Genomic DNA, 19479 nt, shown 5'->3' on the forward strand with positions numbered 1-19479 from the left:
TGCTTCCACGGGGGCAGAGAGGACAGATCTGAAGGGCGGGCAGAGTGCATGGGGTGGGGGAGCGGCACGCCCACTGCACATTTTGCCAGCTTTCAGCAGTGTGATTCAGCCGCCAGCTTGCTTTGTGTCACTTAGGAAGTCTCTGCCACGCCCAGACCCAGCTCTCCATCGTGCAATGACACTCCCTGGTACCAGTGTGGCGTAGGAGCTGAAGGACAGCGGGGTGGAGCAGGCCATCTTGCTGGCTCTTCCCTGAGAGTTGAGAGGTCAGAATTAAGAATAACATGTCAGGGGCTGGGGATGTGGCTCAAGCGGTAGCGCGCTCGCCTGGCATGCGTGCGGCCCGGGTTCGATCCTCAGCACCACATACCAACAAAGATGTTGTGTCCGCCAAGAACTAAAAAAATAAATATTAAAAATTCTCTCTCTCTCTCTCTCTCTCCCCTCTCTCACTCTCTTAAAAAATGATTAAAAAAAAAAAAAAAGAATAACGTGTCAGCTTTCTACGGAGCCAAAGCTCTGCCAGATAAAAAGCAAGTGACTTCTCATCGTGGCAAGACCTGTCCTGTCATGGGAATGACCACTGGCTTCCAGGGAGCAGTGGACTGTGCCCTGCCAAGGCTCCAGGACCACTGCCCAGGCAAGCTGTGGGAAGGGATTCTGAGAGGCGGGACTGGAGGGACCCTGAGGCCCCTCCTAGCCATTCTGTGAGGTGTGCTGCTTGCCCTTTGGAGATGCTTGGAGCTCTCAGGGGCAGAGCAGGAAAGAGGAAGGAAAGCAGGGAGAAATCCTGGAGCAGACCCACATGGCAGCTCAGTGCCAGGGCCCCTCAAGATCCCTGAGGAAGGCATCAGCAGTCCTCTGCCCATGAGGCCACTCTGGCTCACAGAGGCTACTGTGAGTAAGGTCCTCCCAGCATAAGAGAAGGAGAAAGACTTTAAATCAAGACTCTGGGTCACCAAAACCCAGGCTGTGGTCTCTCTAACAGCATTTCTCCTTTGGAAACAATCAAGCAAATTCACTCTGTCAACAGGAACACTGTGGGAAATGAGTGATGCTTCCTTCGGAACCACAAAAATTGGGATTATTTTTTGTTTTGTTTTTTGGTACCAGGGATTGAACCCAGGGGCACTTCACCGCTGAGCCACATCCCCATCCCTTTTTTATATTTTATTTAGACACAGGGTTTCACTAATTTGCCTAGGGTCTCGCTAAGTGGCTGAGGCTGGCTTTGAACTCAAAATCCTCCTACCTCAGCCTCCCCAGCCACTGGGATTTCAGATGTGTGCCACGGCATGATTTTACTTCTTATTACAAAATAATATGTGATTTTCTTTTGGGAGACAAATTCAGTATTTAGATGAGCAGGAGGAAGGAAAGGAAAGCCAGCAGTGTTCCCACTACTAGCAAGGAAGGTCTCTTAGCACTTTGCTGGCAGCTATGTTCCAATACCCCAGCAGGTGCCCTGGCCTTGACCCAGGACCCACCAGCATTCCACAGGGAACCTGCGGAACAAGTGGACCAAAGAAGACAAAGGTTCTAAGAATATGCACATTGTTTATATTCTTGCACGTTGTTAAATGAGTGCTTGACTTCTTAGCATAAAAACATGGCTAATCCTATGTACACCACCTTGGAGGTAGGCAGCTCCCCTTTGGGGACCAGGCGCTTTCTTCTTGCTCCACAGATTGTGCCTTTTTCTTCTAGAAGTTACTATCGTGGCATTTGATAATGGTGACCAGCATAGCCGGGAGGTCCTACATTTTTCAGACCAGCAACTGGAGTTGCCTGTCTATACTGTCTGGGTGAGTAGATGGAAGGAAGGGAGATGATGGACTACATCTTTCTGGAATACTTTGGCTGCTTGAGACTCTAAACACAATTAATGACCAGATCATTAATTGTTTGCTATTAATTGTGCCTTCAGACCTTCAGGCAGGAAGTGGAAGGGGGATGGTGGGAGGAAGGGAGGTTTGGTGAAATGCACCTTCATCAGGCAGTGGTCCCTGACAGACTCTGGAAGCCCTGTAGAAAATCGTGAGAGGTTCATCAGTCGTCCTTGTGATGCCCCTGCTTGATGGTCTCTGTCTCGGCCCCTGTGCCTGTGGGAGCTTAGGGTCCGAGCCCTCCTGGTCAGCCAGCCAGGAGATGGTTAGGGAGACCGAGCCTCGCTATGTAGACTGTCCTTGGGAAGAAGACCTTGGAAACCAGCACAGATGGCAGCTTTGGAAGAGACAGAAAGACAGTAAGACCCTCGGAGGAAGAAAGGGAGAAGACTGGGAGCATGGTGGGTGGCTGTCCTCGTGGCCTCAGCCTCCCGACACAGTGTTGTGCCACAGGAGTCCAGAGGTTCCTTGTGGTGCTGCAGCCGCTGGGTCCTGAACCAACCTGCACTGGAACGTGGAGGTCTCTGTGCCTCTGCTGCCTGCTGGGGGCATGCACAGTACTGACATGACGTTGATCAGCCTGCTCGGCTTCCTCACCCGGCAAAGGGCAAAGAGCCGTCCTTCTGGTCCAATGCAAGGCAGTCTGTCAGTGTCTCCGATGTCCCCGCCAAGCATCCACAACATGCCAAATATTGTCCTAGAGAACTAAATGCAAGAATCTCCTCCTGCTTGGGCCAAGAGATAAGGGAATTCCTGCATGTTGTTAAATGAGTGCTTGACTTCTTAGCATAAAAACAAGGAATAGCTTCCTCTCTTTGTCTTTTTTTTTTTTTTTTTAGACATTGAAGGGTCTTTATTTTGTTCATTTATTTACTTGGGTGCTGAGAAGCGAACCCAGTACCTCACACATGCTAGGCAAGTGTTCTACCACTGAGCCACAACCCCTGCTCCCTCACTTTGTCTTTTATTCCCAGAATCTTGAAGAGCAGATAAGGGGGCCTCCCCACACTTACATTCAGAGGTTACGTAGTTCAGGCCCCACCTTGGCCTGCCCAGATTATTGGAACAGATTGTTATAAGTGATTTTCCAAGTATGAAAAAAAATGATAGAAAATATCAGTGAGTACTGAATGTAACAAGAGCCATCTTAGGAAACTTTTGTAATGTACACATAGATATTAGGTATTAATGGACCATGTTTTCCTTTTCATAAGTTTCCAGTAAAAAAACCAAAAGATTAAAAAAAAGGTAGTGTGAGTTAGTGATATTTATCAAACGAGAGGTGGTGAGCTTTGAATATGCAAAACTGGTCTTCCATGCTTTTGTTTAAAGGCTTTAGGAGGTTCCCACAGCCCTGTGGTCCAAACTTAGCCTCCCTGACTTACCTTCCTGCCAAGTCAAGCCTCCCACCCTCCTGCTTCCTCCTCTGCCCCTTCACCTGCTTCCCCCTTATCTTCCCCAGGACTCAGCTCAGCCGTCGCTTTTCCTAAGCAGCTTGCTTTATAAGAAAAGCATTTCACGGTCCAGATGTGTTTGGGAAATTCATGAAAGCAAAGCCAAACAGACTCCTAAATGGCAGTACTTTCTAGGTTTTTAATTTGCAGATATACTTGTGATTATCCAAGGAGGTTTGGGAAATAGAGTGTCCAGTGTTTTCCCAACTTCCGTGCCTGTGGAGTTCTTCTGTTGTAGGGCAGTTTGTAGGACCAGGACTCCCAGCACCTTGTTTGGGAATCTTGGAGCTAGCTCATTTCCCAAGTGCTTGTGTTGGAGTCTGTGCTGGTAGAGAGAAGGTGAGTGGTCATGGGAGGTGATGGAGCTATACCCAGTGTGAAGGTCAACGAGGTGTAAGGAGTGATTTGGACAGAATGAGATGAGCAGCACATCCCTTTCTAGGATGGGGAGCTGGGAGCAGGGTTGGGAACCAACTTGGCCTTCACTGACCTAAAGGATGGGAATATCTGGCTTGGGAGAGGGCAGGAGCTATTCTTTCAGCGGAACAAAGAACTCCAGCTGGCATGTCTGGTTCCTCCCTGCACAGGCCTTTCCAACATAAAAATTCCATAATGAGCCACTGTCCTGGGATAGGCCAAAGTACAAAAGGATGAACTGGCCTGCAGAGGTGACGGCCATGCAGAGACTCGTCGGCCCACCAACTTCTCTCTGTCAGAATCCAGAGCTGACATTCAGGGATAACAAGAGCCAACATCGACATAACACTTGTTGTATGTTGGGCACTAGTTGGATGGCCCTGCTCCGTGCTATGAAATCATCAATCCTCAGAACAAATGAGGAGGGCAGGTACTATAATTATTGCTCATATTTTAGAGATAACGAAAGCAAAACAACTGCTAAGTGCTATTGGTTAATGCATAGAACTTTCTAACCAACGTTCTATCACAACTTATGGTTCTGTGGGTCAGGAACATGGCTGAGATCCCCAGGGTGGTTCTTCTGCCCCAGATGACACTGACTGGGGTTATTTGCTCTGGTTCAGCCAGTGGGACCCTTGTTTGTGAGCCCAGATGGTTTCATTCACATGTCAGATATTAATGGGAACAGCCATAGGACTGGGCTCAGCTGGACCCTCTTCTCTCTCTTTAGTCTCAAGGGTCTTCATGTGGTGCTTTCAGCAGTGTGGTCAGATTTTACATGGTGGCTCAAGGCTTTAAGAGGCTAAGAAATGGAAGCTGCCATTTTCCAGGGCCAGGGCTAGAAACTGGGCCTGGGTCACTTTTATTATATTCTATTGGTCAAGAAAATCAGAGTCACCTCAGAGACAAGGAGAGGTATAGACCTCACCTCTCATGAGAAGAGTGTCAGAGAATTTGAGGCCATCTTTAATTTACCAGAGGGGTACTAGTGGATTTGAATCTAGGGAGTCTGTCTCAAGGGATCATGCTAACCACTACAGAATAAGGCTTTCAAACACCAAAACCTGCACTCACCATTCGATCAACACAATCGAATTGCATTGTCTACATTCGTTTTGGTTCAACTCAAAGGCATTTTCCAGCCACAGATTTAATTATCTGGGTACTTCCCTCCATTTTGAGTCGGTAGCCACAGTCTGAGCTAGGATTTGGACATAAGGATCAAGGAGGACCATCTAAAAATCAGTATCTCCAGTTGGCTTCAAAATGTGAACACACAGATGCAAGTCCAGTCCTGCCTCGTGAGTCAGAGGGGTGCTGTCTGCGTTGTGGCCTTCCCTAACACAGGTCAGTACAAGAGGCACAACTGTGACCTCTCAGAGAGGCATGAACACTGGCTGATAGATCTGACCCCATGAACCTGTCTACAGATCGATTTGTTCTTAGCATGCTCTCACGTTGCCTTGGTTACAGGTGAAAAGTTAACCCTCACTCTGACCACTCTCCATGAAGCCAAGCATCATGGAGAACTCATCAAGTTTCCCTTTCTTCGTTTCAAAGTTAAATACACACAAGAGTTCTAAAGGACACTGAGTTTAGAGATTCATATGGCTTTAAAGTACAGAGAAATTTTCCCCAGCCCTCTGCACAGGCCCTCTGCCCACATTGTTTCCCCTCCCCCACTCCACTCCCTCCCCAGTTTACACTGAATTTTTTTATTTCCTGAAACCTGACTTTGTGTGATTATGTATTATTCTTTTGTCTGTGCCTTTGCCTGGGTGTTTCCCCAACTGTTTTTTTTCATTATTATTATTATTATTATTATTATTATTATTACTATTATTATTTTCCCAATCACTTTTACTTTTAAAATACTCAGAAAAATATCAAAAGCAATAATAAAACAAAAGGTCTGTTGGGAGGATTAACTGAATTATGGTCTTGAGCAGTCCTGTGACGGAGGTGATACCTTTCCTGAGAACTTTCTGTGTGAAGGTGCTGATTAAAGAATGCCCCGTTGCTATGGTAATACCCTGTTCAATAGGAGGTTCTGTGCCAGCCATATAGCTATCAGTCCTTGACCTTGAGGTTCAGATTCCAGCTGCCCAGCGGGTAGAAAGTTATGGGTGCAAGCTGATAATCATAATTGGGTTGCTCAGACCTATGACCTTGGTTCTGCTTGTTTGAAGAAACTTTCTCACAAAATCTGCCATCTTGGAATTCTTGCCTTCTTGGAAACACCTTTCCTTGGCCCTGCTCCTTCTCTCAATTACCACCCCACATTTTGGTTTCCTTCTGTGACCAACCCCCTATCTGCAGTTTCTGGCCCACTCTGATTTGCTAACCTCTTGCCATCTGGCTCCTGTCCTGGTTTCACTATGAAAACCTCACCAGTGCCATTATGCATTAGAGAATTCAGTGGCCATTCTTAAGTTCCATTCTTCTTTGACCTCTTTGAACTGTTTCATGGTTTCTGAGACCTATCTCTGGGCAGCTGGAATTACCATGGGCTCTCCATGGAAGGACTTTGGACATCAAAACTCTGAAGCTTGCTCTGGCACTTTTGGGGCTATATTTGTTTTTCAAATTTATCACTGATCAAAATCTTTAATCTTACCTCTGACCTAGAAGTGGAGACAGGATACTCCTTCAATTTGGTGACTATCTCTCTGGAGAGGTAAAGTTCTTAACTGCTCCTAGCATGGTGCATTCCTTTAATCAAAGCACCATAAATACTATCTGATAACAGTGATGATGAAGATGGTGACTGTTAATTGCATACCACTGTACAGCTGGACTGCAGGAAACACAAGATACCATTTATTTGACCCTGAATCCTTAGTTTTGATTGCTTTTTGGATTAACCTTGCATCTAATTACCTAAGCTTCTGAGGCTGGAATTTCCATGGTCTTGTGATTCTAATGTCATTTTGAATGTATTTTAAAATTCAAGTTAACACAAAAATAACTAATCAGTGGTAGAGTGCTTACCTAGCATGTATGAGGTCTGGCGTTCCCCAGCACTGGAAAAAAAATTCAGTTGATCAGGAATCTTAAAATCAAAATGCTCAGGTTTCCACACTGTCTTCCTCACCTAGGATGCTTCCCTACCTCAAGTTCAACTTGTATTCTATAGATCAGTTACATATTGACGTATAATTGTGACTTAGAGTGTAGCAAAAATGATTCAAGAAGAAAAATCACATGACAGTGTCTATGTATCTTTGTTTAGGCTAGGCTTAGTTACTCTGTTTTTAGCATCTGTACTTGGATGAAGTGCTTATGTAGGAAGGTCAGTGCAGGATGCTCAGAGCCCAGGCACAAAATATCAAAATTATTTTTATGAAGATCAGTGGTTATATTAAAACTTTTGCCATTATACCTCAGAAAACCACTCACTCACAACTGAATCAAGAGCCATTTAGGTATGCAGATGTAAGTGGCAGAATGAGGTTTGTGGGGGTACAGGAGGAAAGCTGATGAGGAAAGATTCTTCTTCTTGATCTAAGCACAGTAGTCCTTATTATCAGAAAAAAAAAATAAAATTAAGATCTGAAAAAGATATACTATGGAACATATTCTGATTAAAAAAAAAACAACAATTATGTTTTAGACAGAAGAGGTGCATGGAAATTTGGGCTAAAGTCCTCCTACCAGGTGACAAGTGCCAAGTGGGCATGATCTGATAGTCACTGAGGCCTTCCTTTGCCCACCAGGGCACCTCTAACTTTCACTTACTGTCCATTAGGCTCCTGGTGGCCTTCAAGAGCTGCTGCGAGCCCCATGGTGCAACCACCAGCTTTGGAGCAAGTGAAGAGGAGAAATAAAAAGGTCCTTGGAGCCTCTGGCTGAGGGATTTGTCCTCTGATGTTTCAGCTCTGTTCTTGTGGAGACTCCTGGCCATGATGGCAAATGAAGCACATGTGTGCCTTTGAGGCCAGCCTGCCTTTAGTTCTTTGAGAGATCTTGCTAGGTAAGAATAGAAAGTGTTCCTGAGTCTAAGTGTTGGCTCTACCAATTAATAACTGTGGTCCTTTAGAAAGTGGGTGGCCTATGGAGCCTCCGTCACTTCATCCCAGAAGAGGAATAGTGAGCCAGCCAGGGTTGGCCAAGCATGCATCAGTCAAGTGCCTTGATTACACATGTTAGGATCCACAAAACTGTATTTACTTTACAGGATACAATGCAGGCATTTGGCATCCTACCAGACCCAACACAGATTTCCCTTCAACTGACTGGATTTTGTCAGACATTTCGAATAGTTTAGACAAAAACACAAAGTGTGACCTACTGAGACCCCTGAGCCCCAGCCAGAGCCACCACAAGCCAGAGTATGATGTGACCATCTTTTAGTCTTCACTGTTCATGTCTCTCAACCCTGTCGGCAAGGTGATCTAGCCAGCTAGAGGTTGTTGTAGCCATTTTTCTAATAGATGAAGAAAATGAGGCCAGAGAAGTAAAGAGAGCTCAAGAGTTCACATGGCCAGCAAGTGACAGGACCAGAGTGAGCGTGACATCCTCCTACTCCTGGGCTGGGAAGGGCAGAGTGTCCACATGAGAAAGCCTTCTAGCATGTGACCCCAGCCACTGCTCTCAACTCCTGTGCACAAGTCTCCTGCACCCTCACCACCTTCTTTCCCTTCCCTCTCTGGTCAGGGAAAGGCAAATTGAAGAAGTACCTGTGAGGGACTTGATTCTTATGCACATTAAATGGAAAACATCATCAGGATCAAAGATTCTGGTTGTTTTCTTCTACATCAGCTAGTGAGTGCTGTGTGAAAAACATGCCAAACATGACCCTCACCTTCTCGGAGCTAAGACCCTGGGGAAATGGCAGACTGTGGCTGACTTGCTGGACCTGAACTTGGCAGCCCACACATTAGCTCGTTACCTCCACACCACTCATCTGGATTGTGTCAATCAGAGCAGCCAATTTGGCTTACAGATACTGCCTTTAAATGCCAAGAATACACTGAGAAAAAGTATGTCTTCACTTTTTACTTTTTCTTTACTATTAGGTCATCATGCCTCTTAAAATCACTTCTGTGGTTCTAAAACTGTTGCCTGTTTGCAGTCGCACCATACATTGCAGGTGGGACTGCAAATTGGTGCAACCACTCTGGAAAGCAAAATCAAGATCCCTCAGAAAACTTGGAATGAAGCCAACATTTGACCCAGCTATCCCATTCCTTGGTTTATACCCAAAGGACTTAAAATCAGCATACTATAGGGATGCAGCCACATCAATGTTTATAACAGTTCAATTCACAACAGCCAAACTATGGAACTAACCTAGATGTACTTCAGCAGGTGAATGGATAAAGAAAATGTAGTAAATACACACAATGGAATATTACTCAGCCTTAAAGAACAATAAAATTATGGCATTTGTCTGTAAATGGATGGAACTGGACACTATCATGCCAACTGAAAAGGCAGAATGTTCTCTCTGATATGTGGATGCTAACTCACAGCAAGGGAGGAGAAGACTAGAAGTTCCTTGGAGTAGACAAGGGAGAATGAAGGGAAGGGAGGGGGATTGAACATAGAAAAGACAGAAGAATGGATTGCACATAACTTTCCTATCCTTATATATGAACACACAACCAGTGTACCTCCATGTCACATATAACCACAATAATGGGAACAAAAGTTATACTTATTTTATGTATATATATATAATATGTCAAAATACACTCTACTATCATGTATATCTAGAAAGTACAACAAAAACAAAAAAACTCTGTCTCTAGATCTTTATCAGCAAAGGTGACATTGAAGTCCACCAGATTAAAGCACTAGCCTTTTTAAAATTTTTTATTTTCTTCCTTCCTTCCCCCCTTCCTTTCTTAAAAAAGAAAAAAAAAAGCAGAGGGCAGGATCTGCCTAGGGTTTTGCTTCAGAATCACCATTGGTGTGGATGGGTGCAGGTACACAGTGCTAGTGGCCAAAGAAGCCTGTGATGGCTGCGATGAAGAAGATACATATCATAGGTATGTATATGTATGTATATATATATATATATATATATATATATATATATATATATAGTAAAATGATCATTTAATGTGTATAAAATTATAAAAATTACCATTTAATGTATATAAGATATATTCTGTGCTAAAGAAGATACATATTATATATAAGTAATGGATAGGACTACTTTATGCTCTGGAATCAGACACTGACCCAGCTGGGAATGTCAGCTGGGCAAACTGGTTATGTTCTAGAGGAGGTGAGGAACCTGGGGAGATGGGGCCCAAGGCCTTGGATTCCAGCCTTCTGAATTTATGCCTGTTTCCCCAGGGTCACATGAGACTCTATTCCTTAATCTCTCCCAGCTCATATATCAAAATTTTACAATCACCCAAAGTTTGAGAACTATTTTTAAACAACAGAGTTCTCTTAGACCTCCATAGAAATGCAGATCAAGGGGAAAATGCCTGATTTACTTAGGTCATCATGGAAAAAAACCTATTCACATTTAAAACATGGTAAACAAAAAGTGCAAAATGTAAAGCAACTGTATGTGCTCCATAGGCCATGGACATAATTAATATGTTTTAAAAATGTAATTACTTGTACCTTTCTCTGATCAAATCTCTCTGTCCCCCCCCCCCACACACACATACACACCGTCCTCCACATGCATTTGAGAAGTCTCTCTTGACTCTGAACGCAAACAACACACAGTTTTCTTTCTCCCGGCACTGCCTTCCTTCTTTATAATCTTTTTATTTGCTTGTGTGTCCCTTGTCCTCCTTACTTATTCATTCAACAGATATTTTGTTGAGTGCCAATTCTGTGGCCGGCAGTGCTGGGTTTGCAGGCTTGGTCTGTTCATGCCTTCATAGGGCTAAACTGGAGAACGCGGACAGAGGCAAAGAAAATCAACTAAAATGGAGATAAAACCAATAGTGGAACCAGAAAGGACAGGAAGATAGAGAACAATGAGGGAGGCAGTGCTGGGGGCAGGACTGGCATTGCCAGCGCTCAGGGATGGTCACTATGAACCTGAGGGTGAGAGAGGAGCCTCGTTCTCTCAGGGAAGACAGGACATCATGGCAAAGGCCCTCAGGTGGGAAAGCCTCACCCTGGGGGGGGGGGGGGTGGAGGGCAAGGGGGAAGGCAGAGCTGGCAGGTTGCTGAGAGGGCAAAGGGCCTGCTGCTGGATCATACAGGAAGGTCAGAAGCCAGGGTTTGTGTTCACGTTCAGTGGGAGGCAGCTCATAGGAGCAGAATCGGGTAATATTTAGCTTTGGTGTCAGGTTTATGTCAACCAGCATGTTTTCAAGGTTCATTCATGTTGCACTGTGGGCCAGAATGTCCTTCCTTTTAAAGGGGCCCACACTCCAAAACAACTAAGTTCAGCAAGGTGGAAGGGCAACAGGCAGGCGAGGGCACTGGCTCAAAGCCTCCTTCTGTGAAGGATATGCTCACTCTGGCATAGCTTCACTCTTGTCCAGGGTCCCCTCAGGTCAGGTCCCCCCAGCATGACTCCCACTCACCTCCACCCTGGCAATGCACCCTCTTTTTCAGTCTCCATCACCACCCCCATCCTCCAGCTCCCCAGAGGTCCACCCTACAGCTCTCTGCCTGGGCCTGCTACTCTGTTCTGTTTTGGTCTCTAATCTGCTCTGGGTGATCACCTTCTTGATTTCTCTGGCCCTGGATATTCAAAGTCAAGTCTAAGTCTTCTTTTGCTGGTGAATTTGAAAACTCCATTTAGAATCTCTTTAACTTCGTCTGGATAAATCTGGTTCCTTTTTACCAATGCGGAGAATGACAAGGGTGGGGAATGGGACTTGGTGGCCTGCCTGCCACAGGCGCTCTTTGCAGGCATGTCTTGAGACAGAAGGAGAGGTCATTCTTTGTGTCATTGTTTCTGTATTGACAACTCAGGGCTGGATGTAGTCTAAATCAGTCATGAGTGTCCTGGTGCATACTGGGGATACTTCCCAACATAGATCAGAGGGAGGGCCAGCACTCTCCTCCACGTAACTTATTGTGTTTGTGTCAGTCAACATGTTAGCTATCATTTTAGCCCCAAAATATTTCCAACCAAGTCTTATAAAACACCCAGCATGGTTTCAGAAAAACAACTGTAGCATCATATTATCTCACCACAGTCTCCATAAATATTTGATTCTGCACAGAATAATTTCTTGGTGCCTATTCAGTTTTTAGACTGTAAGTTAAGGTCAATTGGGGGTCATGAAATATACAGAATCACTATCTATTTTTAAAATGAAATAAAATGGAACAAATTAGAAAATCTTGGGGGTAAATCGCTATGAGTGAGGATAAATATGTTGTGTGTGTCAGGGCATTTCCAACTGTGCACAATGTATTTCAACATTACTTATTTTTTGGGACAGACAATGAAATTCAAATGGATAAACTCATATAATGTCTAGAACTTGCTTCAAAATATCTAGGGAAGAGGGGAGACAGTAGGGGTGGAAGAAATAGGACTGGCCATGAGCTGATAATAATCAAAGTGGAGTGATGGGTATATCAAAGTTTGTTTTATTATTATTTTTATCTCCATAATGAAAAATGCTAATCAAAAGATTCTTGGAGTCCAAAGGCTCATCGATGTTCCCACTTTGGGATCACCAAAACAAAATAAGCCTACATCTAAATGTCCCAGGAAGCAGGAGGTTGGAATCTAGTAGAAGATTCCAGCATTGTGTGTGTGAGGGGAGGCAGCACGGGCTGCACAAGGAAATGACCAAATGACCGAGGGGAACAAGGAGCGCAGGGAGATTTTCAGCCGCATGCTCTCTCTGGCTGCACCATCCCTCTGAAGTGTGGGGCCACCAGGTAGGAGGCAATTGCAAAAGAATTTGAGGTACAGGAGCATAGTAAGGGGGTCTGCAATGGTAAATGGAAGTTGCAATCCAAAAACATCCCCCATCTGAGCCTGGCATGCCTGAGTGGAAGGTTGTTGCTATGGAGGTGATTCTCAAAGAAAACTCCTTTCTGTGTACTGCTTGAGCCACTAATCAAACGATTTCCCTTTTCTCAAACTGAATATCAAGATTTCTAAGGTCTGATACTTGAAAATGAAACACCATGCTTGTGAAAATAATTTTTAAAAGTTCTTTCCATATTAATGAAGTTGATCTTCTGTCAGTATGAAGTGATTCTGGAGAGAAGGAACAATTCATTCAAAGAATGTTGTTGAGCACCCAGTGTAAGATTTATGTGCTGGGGATCACTGATACCTGGCTGAACAGAGATTAATTTAAGAGGATGGGGTGGGTTGTCTTGCACTCCAAGCCAACCTGCGTGAAAGGACAGAGGCCAAGGGAAGACTGCTATTTGTGGAAGCTTTATTATGAGCCAGGGACTGTACTGTGCGACTTGGCATATGCTGTCTTGTTTCATTTGCAAAACAACTATAGAAAAGAGGAAATGCAATAGCCCCATTTTACAGATAAGAAAACTAAGGTTATAAATTTGTTGAATGGCTGAGCCTAGTTGATGAGTCTATTTGATTTCAATGCCAGGTACCTGGCCTAAAATGTGCACACCCGTCTGAGGGAAATTCCTCACAAGTCTCCCATGAAAATCACTGAAAAGTTTCTACACTGCAGTGGCAGATTCTTAGCAACTGTCTCTTGGAGCCTGACCGAACTCTCTGACGTTTGCTTTTCTTTGTGTGAGTGTGGGAAGAAGTGAATTTGGAGGTGCAGAGGATATGATAAGAATTCACTCACGCTCCCTCAGATAAAAGCCGGATACTCCCTTGGTTAAAAGCCTCCCTGTTATCCAGAGAAATGCTCCCAGCTCAGAGTACAGAAGGCTCCAACAGCTACCTGAAAGCCTCGAGCATGCACAGATCTGGGAGATTAAGAGGAACAGTTGTGAAGTATGGCAGGCCCAGAAATGACCTGCCACATTCTTCAGACCTCCAAACTTGCAGGAAGCTACAACCGCTCAGCACCTCTCCAACATTCGCAGGTAGTGCAGTCTCCACCCTGGGCTCAGAGGCTGCTCCTGGAGCAGTGAGCAGCAGACTTCCAGAGCTCATTGGGATCCATCTTCCCCTCAGCTTGATGCTAAGCACTCAGCTGTGCTACACAACACATAGCACACAGTGTCTTAGACCTCTGCAATCGCTAAGTTGCCCCCTTAAGTCTCAGACTTGCCTAGTCCTCTAACCTCGGCCTCCTGTGTAGCTGGAATTATTGGCATGTGCCACTACATCTGGCTTCTGAGCGATCTTTGATACAGAATGAGCTATATCATGGTAGTCTAGGGTTTGCAGAGAGGGTATGTGCTAAACATGCTTAAAACTTTCTCAGGACATCTCCTTCTTCCCTGTGTAGTTCTAAGAAAAACACATCAAAACTCTGCCCTATGTTAAGGCGCTAGGGAGTCTTCTCGGGAAGAGTCTCAAAAGGTAAGGCTTAGTGTTTGTTGACTCAAATAAGCTCATGAGGACTCCTGTGGATGTGTGTTAGTTATTTATTGGTGTGTAATAAATTACTGCAGAACCTATGATTTTAAATAACAAATCTTTAAGACCCCACCTTCTCTGTGGTCAGAAACTTGGGTGCCACTTATCTGACTCCTGCCTCACTGTCTCAGAGCAGTGCACAGAGTCTTGGCTGTGCTGCTTCCCCTGCGCTGGGGTAGTTGGCCAGACTCAGTTTTCTGCAGTCTTTTGAACCAAGGCCTCAGTTTTCCTCCTGGCTGTTGGTCAGAGGCATTTCTTGTCACAGGACGGGGAGATCTTCCAGCAGCAGAGCTCCTGATGTGCCCACCAGCTTCATCAAATCTAGCAAGCTAGAGAGGGAGAGAGCGCCAACAATGTGAAGATTGTAGCCTTGGAGTGACTTAATCTCAGAAGTCACAGCTCATGCCTTTTGCCATGGTCTCTTGGTTAAGGTTCAGCTCACACTCAGGAGAGGGTCTTATGCAAATACTTGAATTATCTGCAGCGGGGGTCACTGGGCTCCATCTCAGTGGCTGCCTGCGGTGGACGTTTGTGTACAAGTCTTCATGTGGACCCATGCTATGGTTTAGATAAGTGTGTCCCCAAGGTCCGGATGCTAAAGGCTTGGTTCCCAGTGTGGAGCTCCTGAGAGGAGGTGAGGCCTAGTGGGAGGTCCTTAGGTCCTTAGGTGGCATGCCCTCAGAGGGGATTGTGGGGCCCTCATCTCCTATCTCTTCCTGTCTGGTTTTGCTTCTTGGCTAACCCAGCGTGTGGTTTGCTCCCACGCATTCTCACCATGATGTATCACCCTCTCCAGAGCCTCAGAGAAATGTAGCTGCTGACATTAACTGGAAGCTCTAGAACTGTGAGCCCAAATATACCTTTAGGGCTGGGGAGCAGCTCAGTGGTCAGTGCTTGCCTAATACATGTAAACCCCTGGGTTTGATTCCCATCATGGCAAATAAAACCCAAAGAGACGAACAACCCTATATTTCTCCTTATGAGTTAATTATGTCAGGTATTTTGTCAGAGCAACAGAAAATTGACCAAAGCAGCATGTTGTCATTTCTCTTGGGTGAATATCTAGGAATGGAATTGCTGGGTTTTATAACACTTTATTTCTTTTTTTATTTATGGGGCTGGGGAGCAACCTGAAGCCTCAAGCAAACTAAGCAAGCTCTCTAACACTGAGCTATATCCACATCCTTTCACACAATCCTTTATAAGAGATTGTCAAATTGTTTTCTCTAGCAGTTGTGTCCTATTACACCCCTATTAGCAAGGTAGGGGAATCCCACTTGCTGTATAAGCCTGGCAACAATCAGAGCAGATGTGCCTTAACTTTTGATGGCACTTTGCCCCAATAAGCCCAGTGTAATGTGGAAATATTTTAAGTCAAAAGTGCACTTAATACATGTAACTCTCATATCATATTCAAGACTATCTTAAATGTGCTCAGAACACTTAAATTAGTCTAAGTTGGGGAAACTCACCTAACATAAAGCTTACTTTGTATAATTCATTGAGTATCTCAAGTATTTTATTGAATATTAAAATAAGAGTAAAAATATTGAATGATCATATAGCTTCTTCTGAAAGTTTATCACTTTTGCATTGTTGCAAAGTCAAAAGAACCATGAGTTGAATTATGGTTGAATCAGGCATCTTCAGCCTTTTTTATTTAAGCCATTCCAATGGATGTGGAATGGTATGTTGTGGTTTTGGTTTGCATCTCTCCAATGATTCGTGATTTTGAACATGTTTCATGTGTTTATTGGTCCTTCATGTGTATCCTCTTTTAGAAAGTATCTGCTCAAAGCTTTTGCCCATTTTCTATTCAGAAGTCTTCCTATTATTGAATTGCAAAGATTCTTGGTATGTTTAAAGTACAAGTCACATATAAGTAAGTGTGTGTGTGTGTGTGTGTGTGTGCAGATATATAGTGGATGTACATGTACATGCATTTTGTGTGTGTGTGTGCGTGTGTGTGTAGGAGTTATTTTGAAAGACAGAGTCACTGCCACCAAGACTGGAGGACTTTTCAAGGCTATTAAAATGTGGTTACTTGTTTTTTCCTGTGGCTTAGTTTTAAGCCCCAGATGACAGCTCCCTGATCCACAAATGCCATCGCAGAGGAAGGTGTCAGGGAAGTGAGTGGAAGTCACCTTTGGGCTGCTGGTTCAGCCAGAGGCCAGGGATTGGAGGCCTTTCACCAACCCTACTGCTGACTCACGAGTTCTATCAGGAAAACTGCTTCTATGTCACAGTTTACTCTTCTGTAAAACAGCAGTATCAAGCCTCAGGGTCTGAGACATGATTCAATTAATTGTCTGGGTCATTGAGCAAGTAGTTCACATGAAGATTAAGATGTGCTATGCTTTGTTGGTTTAAATTTTATTCCTTGTTTAGTCATCATTAAACCACAGGGCATTCTGTATTTTCACAGGGTGATGGTGTGAGTCTTAGCCTCCGCAGGAACATCATTAAGTAGAATAATATGGGAGCGGAGGGAAGAGGGCCCCTAAGAAGCTGTTTTACCTAGGTGAGTCAGAGCTGCACAGAGTGTGGGGGGGTGGCATCCAGAGTCCTGGTCTTCTTGAAACCTGATGACGTCACTGTACTGCAACGTGGGGAGAAGCTCAGCTCTCCAGAGGAGGGGCTTGCTTGGGACGAGGAGTTGGAAGCCCTTCCATTTTCTGTGTTCCACTCCTGAAGCTCAGCCCCGTGGTTGTGCTTCTTTAAACAAACAATAAATCAACTACAAATTTTAGTTGTCATTTTGTTTTAAAACCCCAGATTCTTGAATCCTCCACTGCTCACCAACCATCTCAAACAGCCTCTCCTTGGGCTTCTGCCTTCCTCAATTGGGCCACAATAACACGGGGCTAATTCCTGCTTCATGGCACTAATCAGTCTCGTGTGGGTGGTGGAGTCATTTATGCTTGTCAAAGAGTCATTTATGGAGTTAGCATCACCACAAATCTTTGTCCCTCCAGATAATATTACCCAGTATTAATTTGGTTCTTACCAGTCGTTGTTCTGCATGCTTGAGATAAATCACATCATGAAGTTCCCATAACAACTCCACAACCTAGAGAACCTTAGACCCTGATACGGATGGGGAAGTGCAGGCAGGGAAAGCGGCCCAATGCTGCACTTTAAGGAATTGGTGGGTGGGATTCAGAGGCAGATGGTCTGTCTCCAGAGCTTCAGCCTCCCATCATGGAGCTTAATTAAACATGTGTGGACTCGATTGCATGATAACTCTCAGAAGAGAACACAGGCCTTGACAACCTCTGTATGTTTCCATCTTACAGTTATTGGGACCTGATTTCAGGAAAATATCTGAAAATGGACCATGTGGGAAAATGACCGAAGATGAGAAATGTGAAGCACAGCAGGAGGAACTCTGGGTTTGGAGTCTGCAGTCTGGCTTAAGTTGCACCCAGGACCATTAGCAGTGTGGAGTCCCTGGATCAGCGCAGGCTCCTTTGTCCTCAGTTTTCTCATCTATCAGTTGTGAAGATTAGATGAGGTGATATATGTAATATGTTTTACAAACCATAAATCACCATCTAAAGTATTACATAAACATTTTATTTGGTTTCAAATAAAATTATTTGAACAATACATTAAAAATCATTAGAGCCAGGCACGATGGTGCATACCTGTGATCCCCAGGGCTGGCGAGGCCGAGGCAGGAAGATCATGAATTCAAAGCCAGCCTCAGCAACAGTGAGGTGCTAAGCAACTCAGTGGATTCCTGTCTCTAAATAAAATACAAAACAGGCCTGGGGATGTGGTTCAGTGGTTGAGTGTCCCTGCGTTCAATTCCTGGTACCCCCCTAAAAAATATTAGAAAAAAATGCAATCGAAAAATATGTTGACTTCCTTGGTCAAAAATTTAATTTCAGTTTCAAATATAGTGACTCTGTGGCTTTCCCAGGTTTTATAATTAGTACAATTTCCCATTTAGCATTTTATACAATTGCTAACTTAGCATTAGACCCAGAACTGAGATTTTGACAACAGTTGGATTTCCTTGGAGCTATCTGAAGAAAATGAGGTGGAGGTGGTTTTTCAAACTCCCCTCTAAGATTCAATAGTTTAGTTTTGATTCATTTAAGCATGTTTGTTTTTAAACAAAACTATGCTTAGGTACAAAAAAAATCTAAGTTTCCAACTTACCCCATATAGGTCATCAAGTCTCCTTGAAAATACTTCATCTGGCTGTGGGTTTCCAGTGGAAAATTTTCCTGCTTAGGGAACAAAGAGTAGAAAAATTGTACTTGAATACAGTGACCTCGTCTCCAGCCAAAGAAATGTTGCAGCCCAAACCAAAATGGCACTCTGTCTACAGTACAAGAGTGATTTTCTTTTCCCTTTATGTTTCCTCTGCAATAAGGTGATGGTTTCAGGCCCTGTGAAGTTTAAATGAGAAGTGTATCACAAATTACACCTTGCATTCCAATCACCCAGCCATTTTTACCAGGAAGTTGCAAGAGAAGCCATCTGAGATGTTGATGGCCTCTGTCATTGCCATTTTTCCTAATGATGCCAGCTCCCTGTCAATATCAGATCTGATGGTTTTGATTCTGAATCCCTTAATAGAACTGATGGTAGTGTGTGTAGAATGTACGAGGCTTTTTGAAGTGGGGGTGATATTCACCTTACCCCATATAGATCATGGTGACGCTCTTGGACCCAAGTTGGTAACCCCTAGGAGCATCTAGCCACAGGCCTACCAGAGTTCTGTGGGATTCAGGGTGGATCCTCAGGAAACTCCATAGGAAATTATAGCTGCCTCTCCCATGGCTGGTGCAAGGGCTTTCTATCTCTCTCTGGAAATGAAAGCCCTGGTTTAACTGGCATCTCACTGAGATGATGGCTTGAGTGACATCCTCAGTTTAGAGCATTGGTGTCACATTGCTCTTCTTGACCTCAGTATCCAGGTCCCATCCAGCCCTACCCTTCTTGAAGCTACAGGTAGAGCCCTCTTTGGGAGCCAATGACCAAGAAAGGGAGGCTTGCCAAATCAGGACTCAGCAGGAGGGCTGGCCATGCCTGGGAGTCTCCCCTATAATAGCAGGGAGACCTGCTGTGCCTGGAGCAGAGCTATCTCACAGCCTGTTAGTCATCACTCGCAGTCATGTCCTGGGGCCTGGCTTGGTGACTAAGTGCCCTGTGTCACATCATGCTTCTTGTAACCTTTGTTCCCTTCTTGACAGTTAGAACAGGCTTTCTATTTTTCCAGCTTGATAAGAACTTATAG

Source organism: Spermophilus citellus, assembly GCF_964194105.1.
Source record: "Spermophilus citellus genome assembly, chromosome: 7".
Lineage (NCBI taxonomy): Eukaryota > Metazoa > Chordata > Mammalia > Rodentia > Sciuridae > Spermophilus > Spermophilus citellus.